The sequence below is a fragment of the Megascapheus bottae genome, chromosome 9 (genome assembly GCF_031878675.1).
Source record: "Megascapheus bottae isolate mThoBot1 chromosome 9, mThoBot2.hap1, whole genome shotgun sequence".
Lineage (NCBI taxonomy): Eukaryota > Metazoa > Chordata > Mammalia > Rodentia > Geomyidae > Megascapheus > Megascapheus bottae.
This window is the reverse complement of record NC_143517.1, coordinates 23,901,352-23,923,370: the sequence shown is the minus strand read 5'-3', so window position 1 is coordinate 23,923,370 and position 22,019 is coordinate 23,901,352. Positions and strand designations below refer to the sequence as shown.

The 22,019-nt window shown below is 35.9% G+C and overlaps 1 long non-coding RNA gene and 1 pseudogene across 2 annotated transcripts in view; one reads left to right on the top strand and one right to left on the bottom strand.

Annotated features, from left to right (window-relative positions):
* LOC150058898 (uncharacterized) overlaps nt 1–22,019 on the top strand; it is a 48,927-nt gene that overhangs the window by 11,478 nt on the left and 15,430 nt on the right. The window contains exons 2-3 of one of the 2 annotated variants that reach the window (XR_016536658.1): nt 6,019–6,136; nt 6,227–6,299. This is a non-coding gene — a long non-coding RNA (uncharacterized LOC150058898). Of the gene's footprint in view, nt 1–6,018; nt 6,137–6,226; nt 6,300–22,019 lie in introns of those variants that run through there. The other variant, XR_016536657.1, reaches the window with a different exon arrangement.
* On the bottom strand, nt 19,623–20,461 carry LOC150058899 (DNA-directed RNA polymerase III subunit RPC6 pseudogene; annotated as a pseudogene).

Below are 22,019 nucleotides of genomic sequence, written 5' to 3'. Positions count from 1 at the left end.
GAAGACATAAAGAAACCTAAATGCCTTTGCATCTGTTTATGATTAGAGCAGACACCTTATTCTTGAAGATACTAGACTTATTGGTGAGGTAATGGTGTGTGTGTGTGTGTGTGTGTGTGTGTGTGTGTGTGTGTGTGTATATAACTAATTTAATACTGAAAATCAGTTTTCCTCTGGCTGTCAGGTGATGAAATTTTGTTCTTCTGTGCTGATCTTACTGTTGATGTATTATGACATAGTCTGTCAACATGAGCAGATATGTGAAGGGAGATTGGGTGACGGAGAGGTACAACTTGCACTGAGCTCTTCTTGAATTGTAAGCATGTTATCATGTTTGGGTAAGAGAAGTAAGATTGTGTCTGCTTTAAAACACCATTATTTTTATATAATTTAAGATCAAGACAAGCAGGTGGACCATGACATGGCTCTAAACCCGAATGAATGAGCCACTTCTGAAACACATATTTTACAATTTCTTTTACAAAGCTCTTTCACATCAGAAGCTGATTTCTTTAAAAAGAAATTTGCAAAATGTAAGTTTCTTGACAAAGAGCTAGGCTGACATAAATCCAGGCACAGATAATTATTAAACATAACCTTCCCCCCCAAATCAAACAATTCCACAGCAGTAGGATATTTGTACTGTTACAGATGTTTTTTGATTGTTTGATGTTAAATATCTGCATTATATATCAGATTCTAGGAGCCTGATAGTTTTTTATTATTTATTTAAAAGCACCCTATCAAACCTTATTAGAAAAGCAAGTGTTTTTTACCTAGAATATTGTCTTTTAAATATGTTTGCCCATAAAAACACAGAATTGCATTTTTACTGTATGCTTCTATTGGGAGAAAAACTAGTTACTTTGAAAAGAATATTTTCAGCTTCAGCAAAACACATATTATGATTATTAACCCAACATATTCGATAATAATCACAATAATGTCACATTCCAGATGAAAAATCCTCGCAAGCTTTCATACAAATAAAAATATTTGCTTAATTTTTTTCTACTATGTTGTCACATATCCCAGATTCTTTCAGCTTAAATACAGAGAAAAGAGATTATCATTATTGAATTCTAGAGAAGACTTCACTTTAAATAAAGTATGAATTTTGATTTAGAGACAGAGGAAAAAAATCTTTTCAGATCTATACTTCAACTAATTTGTTAATCTCGTGCTACTTTCAGCATTTGTCACACATATAGACCAGGAAATTGGCTCCATCTCATTCTAGCTCTGTGTTGAATTAAAAACCTCTACTGCAAAGAAGAGCATGATGTGGGGGAAAGAATAAATTTAGTTCTTTCTTTAGTAATGCACATATATTTCCATACATTTCACATCCTAAGGGAGTCTATGAATGCATTCAATAAATACAAAACTATGAAGTATAATTCCAGAAAAGGGACAGGAGAGATTTACCATTTTTCTTCTTAATGTGCCATTTTAATTCTGAAGACTGGAAATTAAATGTGTTTCTTTTTGGGGTTTTGTTTTCATTTCTTTAACTTTGTTTAAGCTGACACCTTGAGCGTGAGGAGTAAATCTTAAGTGATGAATTTCAGTTATTCCACTTAGATAATGTTAGCAGGTTTAGCTCAAAACAGATTAAACATCAACAGTGGGAAATTGAGTTCAATGTTTTAAACCATTTGAATTTAGGTTTGCATTTCATTCACTAAAGTCCAACCTGGCTAATTCAGTTGAAATCACATGCAAACTATATATGCACAAACGCAGAGAGCTGTTCACATCTTTCACATACATTTCACATGCCAAGTGTAACAGGCAAGGTGTCATAGTTCCAACAAGGTGTAATAATCAAGAGGTAGATTTTAATCGTGTTTTCTGTTAAATTCTTCTATTTCATTTCATTTCTAGTAAGACATATTTAGAAAGAAATATGCCCCACAGGTGATGGAAATTACCAACTGGCTAAGAAGATAGACTATGAGTGCAGTTCAATATACTTTCCAGTGTCTGGATCTGTGACTGAGCTCTGAGGAGACAGTGCAGTGTGGTAGATTTATGGCAGCTTTGAAGAAACAGAGCTAGAAGAGATTATAGCATACTTGTTTAGAAAAGGGGGAACTGAAGGTCTCTGATTTACACTGACATATTTCTAGATGAAACCTTAGTTTGCAAATTGCCTTGAGGAGCCATCTTTTATTAAGTGTTTGATAGGTACTAAAATGTACATATCTATTTTAAGGTGCATCAGCTAGACCATGCCGTATTTGCAAGAATTCTTTCAACTTTTAACTCTTTAACTTGCATTCTTGTGTTTATAACTACCTTTAAAATTCACTTCCAGTGAAATAACTATGTCATATTAAGAAAATACAGCTTGTAATATTTCACAACTAAAATCTCCAGTTGAAATAAAGATTTTGAAAAAAAAAGTTCCAATGAATCTGAATATCCAAAGACTGAAAGTCTGTAAAAATGTATTTTTCATTTTTATTTGATGATAAAGAAACAATCTTTAAAAGACTTTTTCTTTTCTAAGTGTTTATTTGAGTGGCCTCCATCTGTATAAACCACATAGCCAGTTCTATTTCATTTTTGTAAGGCAAGGGAAGATACCCTTTAGCTAAATTCAGGATTGGAATTGTGAGAAAATATGTTTATAGTCCTTTTCTTATGGGTGGATCCTATCTGTGTATTATCAAAAATGACAAAAGGCGAGACACAAACTTGAAATTATTAGGCCATGCATTTCCCATTCTCATGACCTAGTGTTCTTTGCTATCCTCTTTTATATTTTATAATTGCCTGTGTTGCCACCATTCATAGTTAAGAGAACTATAAGTTCTTGGTACAGATCTACATTCAAATTTTATGCTTCCATATAAATGTTTGGGAAAAGATGAAGGTATTATACAACTACTCATCACAGCTTTAAAACTGCTAAAGTCACAGCCCCTTTAAAATTCTTATTCCATTGGTTCATTTATCCTTGTATTTTATAGCTCAGGAGTCTAGATACCTAATACTGGTATTGTGTAAAGTGGGTGTGCCTGCAAGTCATACTTGTGAATTATTGTGTGCCCCAACTACTTCAAGACATAAAATTTATTTCACAGATAGCAGCCAACAAATCAGTAGAATGTGGCGCAATGTGTCAGACAACTTTTAATTCTCAGTGTTAGAAGTATCTTTGGGCTATCTCTGTCTTTCTCTCTCTTTTCTCTCTCTCACTTTCTCTCTCATAGTCTCACTCTCTGTCTCTCAGTCTGTCTCTGTCTCTCTTCTTCCTCTCTTGCCAGTTCTGGGGCTTGAACTAGTGCTCCACCACAAAAGCTACAGCCCCAATTCCGGCTTTTTTTTGTGTATTTGGTACTGAGGAATTGAGCCCAGGGATTCCTGCATGTTAGTCACTCTACCACTAGACCACACTCCCCGCCCATCACCTTTTCTCAAAGAGATTTAGTAAAACCAATTGAAAAGTTTATGAAATGTGTCTTCGTATTAACTTCTTCACCACAAAGATGTACATTCCTCCCTCTTTCCTTCCTTTCTCCTGCTCCTTCCTCCCTCCCTTTCTTCTTTCCTCATTTTTTTTTTTTTTCGTGGTGGTACTGGGACCCAGAGCCTTGCCTACTGCTAGGTGTTGTTAACACTCAAACCAGGCTTCAGCCCCTATAAGCTTTGGTTATTTTTGAGATAGGGTCTTGATTTTTTTGTTTGTATTTGCCTGAACTAGTCTGGTCTGTGATCCTCCTTCTTTTGTTTTACTGTTATCTCTGCAGAATGAGTGAGGAGGAACAAGCCACGGCACTCAGTCATTGCTTTTACCCCCCTGTATCTGGGAATAGAGGTGGGCACTACCATTGGACGCCACCATTTGAGATGGAGTCTTAGAAACTTTTATGCTAGTCTCAGTGGTGTAGGGTTGCTTTATCTCTGCTTCCTGAGAAGCTAGAATGAATCATGAACCACTGTGTGTGTGTTCACTGTTTTTGTAAGTGAAGTAGAATACATTTAAAAGGAGAATGTCTTCATAAATGTTCAGCTGCACAGTCCATTGAACTTTAGAACTTTTCAACTTTCATAACTAAATAAATCGGGGCGGCAACTCCCCATTTCCTTTACACCAGTCCCCGATCACCCCCATCCTTTTGTCCGCTTCTATGAGCTGGATCACTTTGGATTCTCCACAGAAGTGGAATCACACAGTAGCTGTCCTTCAGTGCTGGCCACATGCCACTTAGTCTCCCGTCTGCTGGATTCTCAGCACACCGGTCTGTTTCTAGTCTCTGTGTTCCCTTTCCCTGAAGGATCACAGGGAGGGGATTCGTCGGAAACACAGCAGGATCGATTAATTCTTTTAGAAAGCCCGAAGCTTTTCTCACCATTTTATTCCTATAATCATTGGGCAACAAAGTCAACAATCACGGAGGCGGGGGACGGGGGAAGCTTCATATAACAACGGAAGTGACAAGCTCTATGGGCATTGCCATGTGGCTTCTGTTATTATCCTTTCTTTTTCTTTCTCTCTTCCTCTATCTTTTTTTTTTCATTTTACTTTTTATTATCTAGTTTCCTTTATCCTTTTATTTATTTTTTTTTTGCAAGTCTCGGGGCTTGAACTCAAGGCCTGAACATTGTCCTTGGGTTTTCTTGAAGATAGAGTTCTACCATTTGAGTTACAGCACCACTTCTGGCTCTTTCTGTGTATATGGCACCAAGGGATAAAACTCGGGTCCTTGTGCGTGGTAGGGGAGCACTTTACCACTACGCCAAACTCCCAGCCCATCTATTTATTTTTTTTCTTTTGGTCAGTCGTGGGGCTTGAACACAGGGCCTAGGAGCTGTCCCTGAGTTATTTTCGTTCAAAGCTAGCACTCTATCACTTTGACCACAGCACCACTTTTGGTTTTCTGGTGATCAATTAGACATAAAAAAAACTCTTGAGGACTTTTATGCCTGGGCTGGCATTGAATGGCGATCCTCAGATCTCAGCCTCCTGAGTAGCTAGGATTACTAGCTCGGATCACTCCCAAGCTTTAATCCCTTCTTTTCTAGATGAAATAAATTGAGACACAGAGAAGCTAAGCAACTTTTCCAAGTTTACATAGCAGATAAGTACCAGAGATTGGATTTAGCCTTCTCTTTGAGGACTCTCCTGCTGCATTCCAAGTAGTCACTTAGAAAATGTCCTGCTTTTCAAATCCAGAAGGGTAAACCCTACTCTGTAAAGCACACCTTCATTCCCCCATCATAGCAAAGAAATAAGAAGTACTGATTGCATGCTAGTGACTTTGGTCGTTTGATTCTGATGAAAAATGGGTATGTTCAGACTCAGACAGACCAGGGGGCACATATCAAAATGGAAGATGGGGAAGGTGCAATCTGTGAGGTTTATTTTGGTGGCATGGACCCTACAGGCACACCATTAAGAACCTGAATTTACCAATGAGATTACGATTTTGAGAGAAAGCAAGAGTTCTCTTTGAAAGTATTGGCTTTAGAGTAGACATTCATGAAATATTAATGAGAGTTATTGATAGCTGCTTATTTCCCAGACTCTATTTTTTAATTGTGGTTGTTATATTTACATAGTATTTTATGAGACAAAGTACAACTACGTAGTACTCCCGGCGAATTTGGTTTTACTCTATCACTTTCTGTACTCCAACCATAATTACTTTTATTAATTCTATCGAATTACATTCTTACTAAAAAAAAAACCTGTGCTAAAACAATTCCTTATTTCAATGACCCATAAGAATTTCAGATTATATGAAAACTAGCCAGAGCCACCAAGCCAAATCCTGTTATGTATTACTTTGTGCTAATACAAAAAAAATTTGCTTCCATTAAATTTTTTTATGGAACTTGTGTGTGTGCAGAGCTTGCTTTCCAAATAGTAAGTGCTCAATAATAAATGTTAACTGAGTAAAAACCTTTTTTTTGATGAAAATCTGATTTAAAGAGATTATTAGTCTTTGATTTCAACATTGGTCATTCAGACTTGTTCCACTAGAAATAATTCCTTTCCCCCTCCAGGTTGCAAGTGAAGTTTGCTGGTACCCATCATGGCTGAAAGAGAATGTCCCGAGAGCCACATATGCTCATAAGCAAAGAATACAACAAAGTATGTCTAAGTGGGATGGGAACATTGGAGGTAAGAAGGTTGAAATTTTAGCTCCTTTTCATGTGCTGTCATGATTGAACCAAATGAATAACTTCTTCATATCTGATTTTCCTTTTCTAGAAAATGATCATTGTAGAAATGAAAAAAGTACCGTATGGAGCAGGTTTTGAAATATACTGTCCCAGTTTTCAACAAATACATAATTTATTATCTATAGTTCTTAATTTCTAGACAATTTTATTCCTTCAAAGTTTATATTGGTTGGTTATATTATGCTATTGGGGAAGCATTTCTTTTTTTGACTTGTTTTAATACATGATAATTCTAATAAAATTCTTATTTCTGGGCTTCTCAGAAGAATAATTATAAGACGATTTTAAAAAAAAGATGTACTTAAAAATGCTATGACTCTAGTGCTGGTGTTTGCCTGTAATTCTATTACTGGGAAGGCTAAGATCTGAAAATTGTGGTCCAAAGTCAAATAGAGCAGGAAAGTTCATGGGACTTTTAATTCCCAGTAAGCCACTGAAAATCTTGAAGTGGAGCTTTAGCTCAAGTGTTAGATACTGCCCTAGAAGAAAAAACAGCCCTCAGGGGACAGTGTTGGCCCTGATTCAAGCGCCAGACATTGCACAAAAATACATATGATTTTTAATATATTATTTGTTAACAAAAATTTATAAAAGCATTGTGTTAATTGAAATGTCTACTCAACAAAATTTTAAATGAAATTAATTATATCAAAATTTATTTTTGTTATTAAAATAATATTTATACCTTTTACTATGGTGAGGCTGTGAATGACAGCCAATATTTATCTTTATAGAAATTATGGTGTGGTAGACTACATGGTAGTGATAATTATGATAGAAGCAGAATATGGCAAAACCATTTCCATAAAAGAAGATAAAGCCAAGTATTTAATTCATGCCATGAACTACTAAGAATGCCATGCTTTTTTTTCAAATCTACTTTTCAATTTACTATTGTTTTTGTTAGTATCCAGGCTTGAGTTTATGGCTAGGCACTGTTCCTCAACATTTTTACTCACAACTGGTATGCTACCAGTTGAGTCACAGGCTCCACTTCAGGCTTCTTGCTAGTTAATAGAAGATAAGAGTCTGATAAACTTTCCTACCCAGGCTGGGTTTCAGCTGTGGTCCTCAGATCACAGCCTCCTGAAAAACTAGGATTACACATATGAGCCAGTGATGTCCAGTTTTCAAGTTGATTTAAACTCAACATTTGCCACCTCTATGCACATCCATATGTGAGCCTGAATGGTATTTATGAATTTTGAAAATGAAGCAACTAAGTTTACTTTCCTCCCCAGATATTACTGTTTATTTTTAGTACCATAAATTGTGCTTTCTTATCCTTAAAAATACTATTCTTTTAAAAGATGATTGCCTACACTGACATTTGAGACTGCTATAACACAATCATAAATAGTGAAATGTATTAATAGTAACCCATCAATAGAAAAGATAAGTCCATCCATAGCAAAATCCTAAAGTTTGTTTTCAAGGGACGTATTAGACACCCTTTTCTGTTCTGGTTCGATATAAATGGTGAAATAATTCCTAAAGGCCATCTATCACAAAGGCCTTTGGATAGAAATGCTGATTTTGAGCTTACCTTTGATGTTCTGTCCACTCCGGCAAATAGGAACCGAGTAAGTGCAGAATAGTGAATTCATCTTCCTCCCTCTGAACTGTAGCTTTCTGCACATACCTACATGATAAAATGAGTTGGTGTATTTTCTACTTTCTTTAAAAACTTATTGTCTTCAACATCCAAAGATGAAGATTGAAGATGACTCTAATGGAACCAGCCAGAGAAACAATGGAGAGAAAAAGAAATGAGAACACAAAGAAAAGAGTTTGTTGATCCTAGTCTTTTCATCAGCAGATTTCACTGGGTCTGTCATATAGTTAGCATGCCTTGAGTGCCTACATGGGATCTGAAAAATACATAAATAGAGAGCATAACTGAACTTGGAAGTCTTACATATTAAAATGTATGAGGATGAGATGACCATTTTCCTGAATGTGCCAGCATGGGACTTGAACTAAAGGCCTTTGCACTCTGCTTTTTTTTTTTTTGCTCAAGGTTGTCTTTCTACCCCTTGTGACACAGTTCTACTTCTCGCTCTTTGCTGATTAGTTGGAATGAAGTCTCACAGACTTTTCTGCCCACATTGGCTTCTAACTGTGCCCATCAGATCTCAGCCACCTGAGAAGCTAGAATTATAGGTGTGAGCCACCAGCACCCAGCTGAGTGTGCTACGATGATTACAATTTAAATTGTAGATGTAATGAATATCTCACACTATCATACTATATTATATTATTAACTCAGTTACTGAGACTAGTACAGGGTGACTCAATTTTGAAGTGTTTAATGAACTAAAAATAGAATTCTATTTACATTATTCTTGATTGGAAGACAGAAACTTCAGTCCACCTGAAGTATTCAAAAGTATTGGAACCATAATTCAATTTTATATGGTGGTCATTTTGCAATTCTCAGATGAAAAGTATTCAGATTGTTGCAGAGTGTAACTTGAAACTCATCTTTCTAGCACGGCTCCAAAGTAAAGACTTTTATCTTAATATAATTATTTTAAGCATTGTGCTTGTGGATCATGTCTGTAACTCTAGCTAATTAAGAGGCTGAGATGAGGGCTGTGATTTAAAAACCAGCCTGGGCAGGAAAACCCATGAACTTATCTCCAATTAACTAACATAAAACTGAAAAATCTGTGGCTCAAGAGGTATAATGTTAACCTTGAGTGAAAACAAGCAAACAAACACAGATGCAGTGACCATGCCCTGAGTTCAAACTTCAGGGCCAGTACCACCCCTTCGCCCCAGAAGAATAGAAATTACTTTTACTCTAGAAAAGTTTCCTAAAGATTGTGGCATTTAACTAGGCTTGTAAAAAAAGACCAGATTTCATAGTTAAACAATAAGGCTGGGAAAGATTTTCTACTTATTGAGAGTAATGATTACACTTACTGAACACTTTTCTGAGTGCTTACTGTGCAACAGTCACTGACCTAAATAATTTATAACTAATTAATTGAATTACTACTTATCTTTACACAGAAAAAATAGCCTGCTGTCCAAATTATGCAAATCTCCTTCTTTCAAAAGCCTTAGGTTACCTGACATTTCATCACCTGAATGAAATCTCTTTCTTCAATAACCAAAGTCCCTAACAAGGAACTATTTCACAATTTTCGGTGCATAATTTCATGATACGAGTTTTTATGAAGCATGCAACAATGTTCACAATTTCTTGATAATGATGTGATCATGATTTTTAAAACTAGGTTAACAACAGTTTTAATAGAATGTTTGGTTACAGGCTTATAATAAAATTGGTTAAAATAAATGGTTCATGAATCCACTTGATTAACATTAAATATGAAAATTAAGCAAAAATGTGAATAAAAAATAATATAATGTGTTGTGTAACTTTTGGTTATATTCTTACAAAAGTGTGTTTAAAAAATTCTGACCTTTAATGTTTTGATGCATCTTTTAAGAAATATTCATAAATGCATAATCTAAGAAAATGGAGAGACTGGAATAGTAGGGATGGGAGAAAATGATGAATGGTGGGTGTGATTATTCACATTAAAGGTAGTGGTGAAAGTATATAGGCTTTAAATATTATCAAGATATGTGATCATCATTTGAAATATATTTTTTACACTTACAGATTTTTTATTTAAGTCTGTTGTTTACATGTCAGATATGGGCTAGAATTTGCATTCCACCTGGAAAACAAATTAAATGCACATACTACTTTGATTTTATGATTGTGAACTTCATTCAAAGTAACATTGCCATACTATGATTTTATGAGATTCACATGAAGCTAAATATATTCATGTATGTGGTTTACTGATAAGGACAATCATGCATTTCATCTTAGCACCATCAAGCAAAAGAAAACTCAGCTGTGATTCCAAGAAGCAATGTACTCGGTAACGAAAGATTGTTTTTTTATAATTTTCAGAAACAATTATAGATACCATACTGTAAAAAATTCAAATAATAGAGCATGTATTATTATTTTAGAACAAAATTCTAACTAGCAAATGAAGATATATATTCACATTTGAGCATAATGCAACTATGTGCATATGTAAATTATCTTCTGCAGTTATTAAAAAAAGGTTCAGTGTCGTAGAAAAACCTCATGTCAGTGTTTTAAATTCTATATTAAGAAACTGAAATTCATGAAAACCAAGTAATATTACATCTTATTTCTACATGTACATTTAAAAATGAACTTCAATGTTTTGGTTTTACATTTCAGTTGAGCCCCATTTTGGGTTTATGTGTACTATATATGTTAACTTAAATTCTGTAATGTAAAATATATATGACTGTGTCTTAAAAATATTCTGTCGTATGCCCAATGCCAGTGGCTCACAACTGTAATCCTAGCTACTTAGGAGGCTGAAATCTGAGGATTGCAATTCAAAGTCAACCAGGGCAGAAAAGTCCCCTTGAGTCTCTTATCTCCAATTAGCTACTCAAAATCTGGAAGTGGCACTGTGGTCCAAAGTGGTAAAGCACGAGCCTTGAGTAAAAGAGCTCAGGGACAGTATCCATGCCCTGAGTTCAACCCCATAACCTAAAAAAACTTTCTGTTTCATAAAATTAATTTTTAAAAGAGAGGATTTAGCAGAGAAAGTCTGGATAAGTGGGACTGCATTAAACTGCAGAGCTTCTGTATAGCAAAGGATATAGCTAGCAAATTAACTAGAAAGCCTACAGAGTAGGAGAAGGTCTTCACTAACCATACAACAGAAGAAGGCCTCATATCTAAAGTATATCAACAGCTCAAAAAAATAAATCACTCCAAAACTAATCTCCGAAGAAACAACCATTCCATTAAAAGATGGGCCAAAGACTTAGAGTCTTCTCTGAAGAAGAAATAAGAATGGCATATAGACACATGAAGGAATGCTTGACATCTCTGGCCATAAAAATCAAAACAACTCTAAGATTCTACCTCACTCCAGTTAGAATGGCCATGATCAAGAAATCTAATAACAACAGATGCTGGAGGGGATGCGGCCAGGAGGGATCACTATTACACTATTGGTGGGAGTGCAAACTCATTCAACCACTATGGAAAGCAGTATGGCAGTTCCTCAAAAGACTAAACATAGAGCTCCCCTATGACCCAGCAATTCCTCTACTTGGCATTTACCCAATGATTCAAAAACAAGGGCATACTAAATCCACTAGCATAATGATGTTCATTGCAGCACTATTTACCATAACAAAGATAAGAAACAAACTCAGATGCCCCTCAGTTGATGAGTGGATCAACAAGATGTGATATTTATACACAATGGAATTCTATGCTGCTATCAGAAAGAACGACATTGCCCCATTTGTAAGGAAATGGAAAGACTTAGAAAAAATCATACTAAGTGAAGTAAGCCAGACTCAAAGAAACATAGGCTCAATGGTTTCCATCATTTGTCATAACCAGTAGAAACCCTGGGCTATCCTAGTAGAGATTTACAATAGAATAAAACCTAGATGCATGGGGCCATATAGGATGATGCTAAATGAAAGGACCTCCAGGATATAGAAACAAAAGCCATATAATGAGTGATTTTTGTCCTTAATGCACTATGTTATCTCTCATCTCTTTTGCTGTCCCTTGGTTATCCCATATTGTTACATTATTTCACCTGGTTATTTGATATATTGTATCTATGCTTATTTGGTTATTTGAAGTAGGATAGGGAAGGGGGGAAAACAAGGTGAGGGAAATGGGGGCCAAGACATGAGAAAGAGTATCAATGTTTGTAAAGTAACGTACCTTCTATCTGGTGAATATATTGTAACCCTTCTATTAATTACAATAAAAATATATGAAAAAAGTGGATTTAGGTTTATAGCAAAATTGAATCGAAGGTACAGAGTTCCTTTTTTTTTTTTAAATAATCATTATCCTCTAGCAAGTGCTATGTCTCTAAAAATTAATGAGGCCACATTGAATGTATCACCTTCCAAGTCCATGGTTTACATTAAGGTTCACTCTTGGTATTCATTCTATGGACTTGAACAAATATAGACATCTTCACTATTCTAATAGCCCTCAAGTCCTCCATGATCTACTCATGTTTCTCTCCCTCCCTCTAGGCCTTTTCACAAGGGCTTCTTTCACGTTGAACTCTGGATTTAAGCTTCCTCTGTGTTTTTTTATGGTTTGATACTACAATTTTTTTAGGACTGAATGACATTCCATTGTATGTCAGTTGAGTTATCCATTCATCTATGGAAGAGTAGCTTGTTTCTGACAAAAGTTTTGAACATTATGTATAAAAACCTGCTATTAATACTTGCACAAGCCTAAGATGTCATCTTCTTTTGCTTAAGTACCACAGAGCACAATTATGCTGATACACTAAGAATACATTTAGCTTAAAAAATCCTACAAACTATCTTCTAAAGGAGACATCATTCATATTCTGTGAATGATATTTCCAAATAGTCTATATTCATACTAGTATTTTATGTAGCTATTCTGGGTTTTCTCTATCTAAAAGTTTCTTATTTTAAAGTTTAATTTGAAATATTCTAATGCCATAACATGATATCCTCCTTTTAGATGTTTATTTATCACACTTATGTTTTCTTTAATAAGGTGTTTATTGGAATCTTCGGCACATTAAAAAAATTGGCTTTCTTTTACTTATTGTTAAAGAGTTCTTTATTTTGGTAAAAGTCTTTTATCAGATATGTTTTCAATAATTTTCATCTATTCCATGATTTCTTTTATTTTCTTGACAATGTCTTTCACAGAAGAAAAATTTAATTCTAGTTAATTCAGTATTATTAATTATTTTTCATGGACTATGACTTTGACATTTGTATATGCATAATAACATCATCAATGAACCCAAGGTCACTTTTTAGCATTTAGTTATATGGTATGTTTTGACTATTGTCTTGAGAAAGACATAAGTAAGTTCTCTATCCATGCTTACATTCTCTTTTTTTTTTTTTGTAAGCAGACATCAGCTATTCCAAAACCATTATCTGAAAAGACCATATCACTCCTTTACATTAGTCTTGTCCAGTTAACAGTGATTGATGCGTCATTTCATGGAATCTTATATTTCTGGAATCTTTATTTTGGTATATTGATCAACTTCCCTATTATTTTTTTGCCAATGCTGCATTTTCTTTCTGGTTAAAATTAAAGTCAGGTGTTGTCAGTCCCCTGACTTTGCTCCTGCTTAATATTTACTTGTCTTTTCAAGATCTTTTGTTTCTCCATATAAATTTTAGTATGAGTTTATTGATGGAAAAAAGTCTTATTATGATTTTAATTGGGATTGCATTGAACTTCTAGATTGCATTAGTGAACACTGATATCTTGTCTCATGTTTTTATCCTGACAGATAAGAATTGAGTAGATAATTTATTAAATAAGCCTTCATTAATGTGGTAATATACCATGGGGGCTGGGGACATGCATTCTGTTGTTATGTATGTAGGGCTGTTTATTTTAGAAAGCATATATGGCAAAGGTCTCTGAAGACCAGAAATGTATCTCCAAGGGACACTAAGCTGGAATTGGGTATTATCCTTTTAAAAAATATATTTATATATTTATTTATTTTTTATTGTAATATATAGAGGGGTTACAGTTACATTCGGCCGATAGTAGGTGCATGATTTCTCACACATTGATAACCCTTCTCATGTTTTTGTCCCCATTTTTCTCCCCAACGCCCTCCCAATCATCTTGGGTATTATCCTCCTACCGTGTTAGAGGTTAAAATGAAATAGAATTGAATGTTTTCCCTCACTAGGAATTCTGGGCTCTAAAAAAGAAAACTCCAAATGTTAGACATTGGTTAAATGGTTTTCTTTTAAGGGGAGTTCTTGTTAAGAGGAAAAGAGTATTCTCTTACTATACAGAAGCTCTGCAGTTTAATGGAGTCCCATTTGTCCAAACTTTCTTTAATTTGTTGTGTTTCTGTGTCCTTATTAAGAAAATTTTGACCTATGCCAAGGAGACCTAGTGTATCTCCTATTCCTTCTTGTAAAGTTTTCAGTGTATCTGCTTTTACCTCAAGGTCTTTGATCTATTTGAAATTAATCCTGGTGCAGAGTGACATAGAAAGATCCAAGTCTAGTTGTCTGCAAGTGCTTAACCAGTTCTGCCAGCACCACTTGTTGAAGAGGCTGGCTTGCTTCCATTCTATTTGTTTTGGTTCCCTTATCAAAGATTAGGTGGCGATAGGTCTGGGGATTGATTTCTTGGTCTTTACTTCTATCCCATTGGTCCTCAGGCCTGTTCTTGTGCCAGTACCCAGCTGTTTTGGTTACTATAGCTCTGTAATAGAGACTAAAGTTTGATATTGATATTCCTCCTGCGCTGTTCTTTGGTTAAAAAAGAACTGTACTCATAGGCCAGGAATTTGGCCTAGTAGTAGAGTACTTGCCTAGCATGCACGAAAATCCAGGTTGGATTCCTTGGTACCACATACATAGAAAAATATTGAAGTGATGCTGTGGTTCAAGTGATAGAGCTGTAGCTTTAAGAAATCCCAAGGACAGTGCTCAGGTCCTGCATTCAAGCTCCAGGACTGGCAGGGAAAACAAAACAAAACCAAACAAAATGTACTCATTACCTGACATGTAACTGTAAATCCTCTGTACATCATCTTTACTATATAATAAATAGATAAATAAATGCTTGCTTTCCCCTCTTGTTAGAACCACAAAGTAGTTTTTCTTTGATATTTCTTGGTTATGTCCAACTGGTAAAACTGTAAAAGTGAGTGGGGAATCAGTTTGGCGTGGACAACTTTGAGATTCTATCTCCCAATGCTCCTTTCTGAATAACTAAAAATCCCTATATTACAGGTCATATTTCCAGCTCTATGACAGCATCCCACAGAGGCTTCAGCTTATGTGGTTTTGTTCCTGAAGCTTGTGATTCTCTGCACTTGCTTATGAATTTTCCAATGTTCAAAACAGAGTTTTTTTTTGTTTTTTTTTGTTTTTTTTTTTGCCAGTCTTGGGCTTGGGCTCAGGGCCTGAACACTGTCCTTGGACTTTCTCAAGGCTAAAGCTCTACCACTTGAGCCTCAGCACCACTTCCGGCTTTTTTCTTTTTCTTTTTCTTTTTTTTTTTTTTGCCAGTCCTGGGCTTGAGCTCAGGGCCTGAGCACTGTCCTTGGACTTTCTCAAGGCTAGAGCTCTACCCTTGAGCCTCAGCACCACTTCCGGCTTTTTTCTATGTATGTGGTACCGAGGAATCGAACCCGGGTCTTCATGCATGCTAGGCAAGCACGTTAACCACTAGGCCAAACTCCCGGCCCCGCTTCCGTCTTTTTTTCTATGTATGTGGTACGGAGGAATCCAACCCGGGTCTTCGTGCATGCTAGGCAAGCACTCTACCACTAGGCCAAACTCCCGGCCTCAAAACAGAGGTTTTTAATCTTATAAAAAGAAAAGTCCTGGCCAGGAGTTTGGCCTGGTTGTAGAGTGCTTGCCTAACATGCATAAAGACTCGGGTTTGATTCTTTGGTACCACATACATAGAAAAAAGCCAGAAGTGGTGCTGTGGCTCATGTGGTAGAGCTCTAGCCTTGAGAAAAACACACAAGGATAATGCTCATGCCCTGAGCCCAAGCCCAGGACTGGCAAAAAAAAAGTGTCCTTCTTTCTTTCCTTCCTTCCTTCCTTCCTTCCTTCCTTCCTTCCTTCCTTCCTTCCTTCCTTCCTTCCTCCCCTCATTTTTTCCTTTATTCATTTTCTCTCACGATTTCTATTCATTTTTAATATACCATGGTGGTCAGGCAACTTCTTGCAGTCTTAAAACTGATAACCACCCCATATGTCTTTATTTTTGTTTTCAGATTATTATCAGAAATAGGATGTTTTATGACAGATGACATTGATTATGCCTTTATTTAATTAGCAGCATGGGTAGATCGAATACTTGAATTGAAATTGGTTAGTAGAATGAGAATTGAACCACACACATTCTTTATTTTTCCCACATATTTTATTGTAATTAATAGAAGGGTTACCTTATATTCACCAGATAGAAGGTGCATTACTTCACAGACATTGGTACCCTTTCTCATGTCTTGGTTCCCATTTCCCTCCCCCACCCCCATCCCTCATCTTGTTTTCCCCCTTCCCTATCCTACTTCAAATAACCAAATAAGCATATATACAATATATCAGATAACCAGGTGAAATAATGTAACAATATGGGATAACCAAGGGACAGCAAAAGAGATGAGAGATAACATAGTGCATTAAGGACAAAAATCACTCATTATATGGCTTTTGTTTCTATATCCTGGAGGTCCTTTCATTTAGCATCATCCTATATGGCCCCATGCATCTAGGTTTTATTCTATTGTAAATCTCTACTAGGATAGCCCAGGGTTTCTACTGGTTATGACAAATGATGGAAACCATTGAGCCTATGTTCCTTTGAGTCTGGCTTACTTCACTTAATATGATTTTTTCTAAGTCTTTCCATTTCCTTACAAATGGGGCAATGTCGTTCTTTCTGATAGCAGCATAGAATTCCATTGTGTATAAATATCACATCTTGTTGATCCACTCATCAACTGAGGGGCATCTGAGTTTGTTTCTTATCTTTGTTATGGTAAATAGTGCTGCAATGAACATCATTGTGCTAGTGGATTTAGTATGCCCTTGTTTTTGAATCATTGGGTAAATGCCAAGTAGTGGAATTGTTGGGTCATAGGGGAGCTCTATGTTTAGTCTTTTGAGGAACTGCCATACTGCTTTCCATAGTGAACCACACACATTCTATTACACATATTTTTGGAGAAAAAGTGTCTGCTTTTATTGCAAAAATTAAAAATTCTCTCCATACACAGAGGTTCTCTCCATAAAAGATTGTGTGTTAAAACATTGTAGGCAAGTCCATATATATGTCTTTAGTTGTCATGGTTGATCTAGCTACTTAGAAATGTTAGAAATGCTTCATATGAATAAAAATACCCATATGTGCAATGTTATAATTTTCTGCATTTAGTAATTTTTGATTTGTAACCAATATCATTATTATAGAAGTTTTCCACCTATACCTTTCAAACAATGTTTTTTTTTGTAAACTGGATTTCAAAAAAGAAGGGAAACTTTAAAAAAAGGAGTAAAATATATTGTTTAGTATGCATGTTTGACATGGAGATTTATTGATATGTTATGCTTTTTATAAGATGAACACTATGACAAATGACAGAAGAGATTGCACATCACTATCTCTCTTCCATCCATGTACTGCCAGTAGGCATAGATTTCTCATTTCATACATCATTTACAACTTCCTACAGTAATTTTACACAGTTCATGTCCTCAGTACACGACACAGCAATTATCTATACACATATATACATGCAGGCATAGTGAATATAAAAACCATGCAGCTTGGTAGACCTCCCGAAGTTCATGCTGCAAATAGTAAAAGTTGCTAAAAACCAGCAAGTTATCCAATTAAAATACTTTCCTATTTCAACTGTTGCCCTGCTATGCCTCTCTAACACAAGTTGCTCCAGGAGTCTTGCTTCTAGTTTCTGTTTGTAGTACTAAAATGTGACCTTCAAATTTTCAATTGTTTCTGTTTTCCACAATGGATACTAAGGTAAAAAAATATTGTCATCAGAAATTTATATCTACTTTTTTTTTAAATGAATAACAGAAATTTATTTCTCAAAATTCTGGAGACTGAAGTTGAAGACCAATGTGCTAATTTTGGTTCTTAGATGGAGATCTTCTGTGTCCTCACGTGGAAGGAAGAGCAGCATGCCTCTTTGGGTCTAATTTTATAAAGGACTAATTCCACTTAAGGACTCTACCTCTAAATATGGCCACATGGGGGATTAAATTTCAACATCTGAATTTGGTGGTGGTAGTGGTGGTAAGGGAAATAAACAGTATACTAAAGAATGTAAGGATATTCTAGCAAACAGAACTGGGTCAAAGATGGAAACTTATACTCTATTTAGAATAAAAATGGTCATTAATGTGGTTTAGTGGTAGAGAGAGTACATCCCTAGCATGCATGAAGGCCTGGGTTCATTTCCTCAGAGAAAGCCAGAAGTGGCGCTGTGGCTCAAGTGATAGAGTGCTAGCCTTTGGCAAAAAAAGCAGCTCAGGGACAGAGCCCAGGAACTGAGTTCAAGCCCCAGAACTCCCTCTACCCCCCAAAAAAGATCATTAATATTTATGCACTGAAAACATACCCCTAGGCAGTAGTCATCATTTGGGATTGGGGTAATTATAAAATGGAGTAGTGTGTAGAAAAAAGGTGTTCTGTTCATCCAGTCATGCCCTAAGTTTGCATACATTCCTGTGCCTTTGCTCTTCTGCCTTCAGCACTTTTAGTTTCTTCTCAATGAAACATAGAGAAATTAAGACATCCAAATGGTAGTAACAAACCCAACTAATAAAAGTTTCCAAACCAGAAATGTGGGGAGCTGCAAGGGCCGCGCCTTAAAGATGGCGCCAGTTTCTGCCTTCCGCCATCCCAACGGCGAGTGCTCTCTGTGAAAAACAACTCCTTATATGGCTAAGTTTTAGCTTCTGGCTTGCTTCCGTGTAGTTGGCCCTATCGGCATCTCCCACGTGGCTTTTCAGGATTGGCCAGGCGGAGGTCTTATAAGACTGGAGATAGTCCCGGAGAGAGGGAGAAGAAAAAGGAAGAAGGAGAAAGGAAGAAGCTTGTTAAGGGTTCCTGAATAAACTACTTGGAGAAGAATCCTGTGTCGCGTCTTCCTTGCTGGTTGAGGCGGAAGCGACACAGAAACTGGTGGCTCAGGTCTGTAATCCTAGCTTACTCATGAAGCTGAGATGAGGATCAAGATTCAAAGCCATCTTGGGCAATAAAGTCCATGAGGCTCTTATCGCCAATTAACCAGCAAAAAACAGCAAATGGTGCTGTGGCTCAAAGCGGTAGTGCACGAGCCTTGAGCAAAAGGAGCTAAGGGACAATGCCCAGGCCCAGTTCATAGTTCATGACTGAAAAAAAAAAAACTTTTCCAATGAAGTTCTTAATTTAAATATCTGGTTAATTATTATTACTTTGGCTGTACTGAGAACTGACTATTGAACTCAATGCCTTGCACTTTACCACTTGAGCCCATGCTCTAGTGATAAAATGAACACTTAAATGCTTTAGTCATTACTACAGTACTAGTAAATATAGGTTTGTTGGTTTCTTTTTCCTTGAAGAAAGTCTTGAAACTTCAAAAGATGTGGTTTTCCAGAGCTTCAATATATCTTACTTGTTGAGGAATGGATTTCACTGTTGTTTCATACTCTTCCAATATAAATTTAGTCTTCATAAATAAAAAAAAGTCTTCATAGCAGCATGTCTGTATCCATTACTATGAAGTGTATTTTCAAAGAAATTTGACATTCCATCATGAATTTATTTGGTATCAAAGTAACTTCATTTGCAAATGTTTAATAAAGTTCATAGTTCTCTATTAAATATTAAAATTCAAGCCACTCTGTCATATAAATACAATTAGATGGTGAAATCTCACCACCTTCATGGCAGTCATCAAAATCCAGGCAGAGACCACAGGGTGCCCGGACCAAACCTGTAGGTAGGAGGATTGGATTGATGGCTCTGTAGAGTTTCATGTGTCCATCTACACTGCCAACTGTGCCTTCTTTTGCAGCAATGATAGTCATCTCCACTTTCCCATCATAAATGAGTGTATTCAGGATACTTACTGATCCCTAATTCACAGATATATTTCCACACTTCATGGGAGGAAGCAAATGAACTATTTCTTTGTATCATCGGATTTTGTTTACTTTCTTGTGCTGTTTCTGCCTTAGACTGTAGGAATTTGAAATACTGTTGGTTAAGTACCTCTACAAATTCAGATTCAAAATCCTGATCATTCTACCAGGCACCACCAGTCACAGACCAATCTGGCTGCAGGTTGTACAGCATATATACTTTCTTTTTGGAGGCTGCCACAGACTTAACAGCTTTGATAACCTTTTTACTTTCCAAATTCTTTAGAATTTTGTTGATTTCTGTTAATGGCAAGATGCTTTTGTATCAAATATCTCTGTTCCATATTCCTTTATTTCCTGCATCTTCTATGATTTGATATACTAGTTTTTCTTGGTTATCTGATCCCTTCATTTTACCAGCATTCTGAGAGTCCTTTATTCTATATAAAAGACCTGTATTACTTCTTAAGAGATCCAACTGACCCATAGACAACAATCTATTGATGGCCACTGCCTGTTGTTGGGCTTCTATATGTGGCATTTTATTCTGAATTACTTGATCTGTGATTCCATGAGGGGATCGGCGTCGGGAGGCTGCACTTTCACCTTCACCTCAGACATAGTCCTGGGTTCCCGGATCGGAAGGAAGAAACTAGCTATATCTACTTTTACTTACTTGTTTTGAATAAGTAAAAAAGCATTCTGAAACAAATTAGATTTAAAATATACGTTCATCTGAATTTGTCTGTCATTCATTCAAGTTAGTATGGCATTCCTTCTTTTTCATTTAATAGGATACATAGAATATTTAGAGAGATTGTAGATCAATCCTTAATTCCTACTTTCCAGAAATAAACTCTAATGTCTATCTTCTATTATTAATGTTCTAAATTTCATTTTGAATTTTTACATTTTAAAGTCATGGAAATTTTAGTCCTGGTTATAGTCTGCTTTTCAGTTTATGTGGTTCAAAGGAAGAATGGGACTACTGCTTAGGATTAGGTCCTTAGTTGAATGTTCAACATAGAAAAGCCTCATTTCTAAATTCACTTGGGTTAGTTCAATAACTCATTTTCTTTTTTTGGAGAGGAAGGTCCCATTTTCTTGATGGTTGTCAGAGATTCTTGCAAGCTTCTCCCTCAATCTCTTGCAGCTACCAGAGTTTCTTCTTACAAATTGTTGTCTTATAAAAACTACTGAATAAGGCAGATAATCTGACTAAATGAGTTTATATAATATATTATATAATACAATCACATAATGTACACATGTAATCGAGTATATACCATCATACACATGTAATCAAGTATATACCATCAGCTTGTCCATATTATCTTGCCTAAAAGCAGGTTTAAGATCTTGTCCATATCCAAGGGAAGGAGATTATGGAAATATAAGAATGTCAACTGTTCTCTATGATTTCTCATTTATCATATAATTTATTTTTAATTTTGTCTTTTAAAACTTTAATCATAGTATTGTCTGAAATAGTTGTTCCATATTTTCAACACATGCATTGATCATATTCAACCCCCTAATATCCCTTCTGGATCACCTTCGTTCTTCAGTAATCTTCCTCTTCCTGAATGATTTTCTTTATATTTTCATGTCTTTTAAAACTATTTCTAGGTTTCCACATGTGAAAGAAAACGTAGTTCCTTTTCTGAGTCTGGTTTATTTCACTGGACGTGATAATCTTCATTTCCTCTCTTTTTCCTGAAAGTGACATGATTTTGTTCTACTCTATCACACAGAAAAAACATTTCACTGTGTTGTGCATTCCACATACACTTTATTCATGTCAATGGGAGCCTACTTTGATCCCATCAATTGGCCTCTATAAGTAATGCTATGGTAAATATGAGTACTCAATATATCTACTGTATGCCCACTGTGGTCCTTTTGGTTTTGCATCCAGGAGTAGTGCAGGAGGATCAAGTTGTCAATCCAAACATAGTTTTTAAGGGAAATGCAAGCTAATTTACATTCCCACCAACTGCCTTGCTCCTTTCCTCCTGGCTGTCCTCTTAAGGAATACCTGAAGTGTCTGTCTACCATACTACATGAACTAACAATCTGGATATGAGCAAATCACTCAAAGAAAGAAAGAAAGA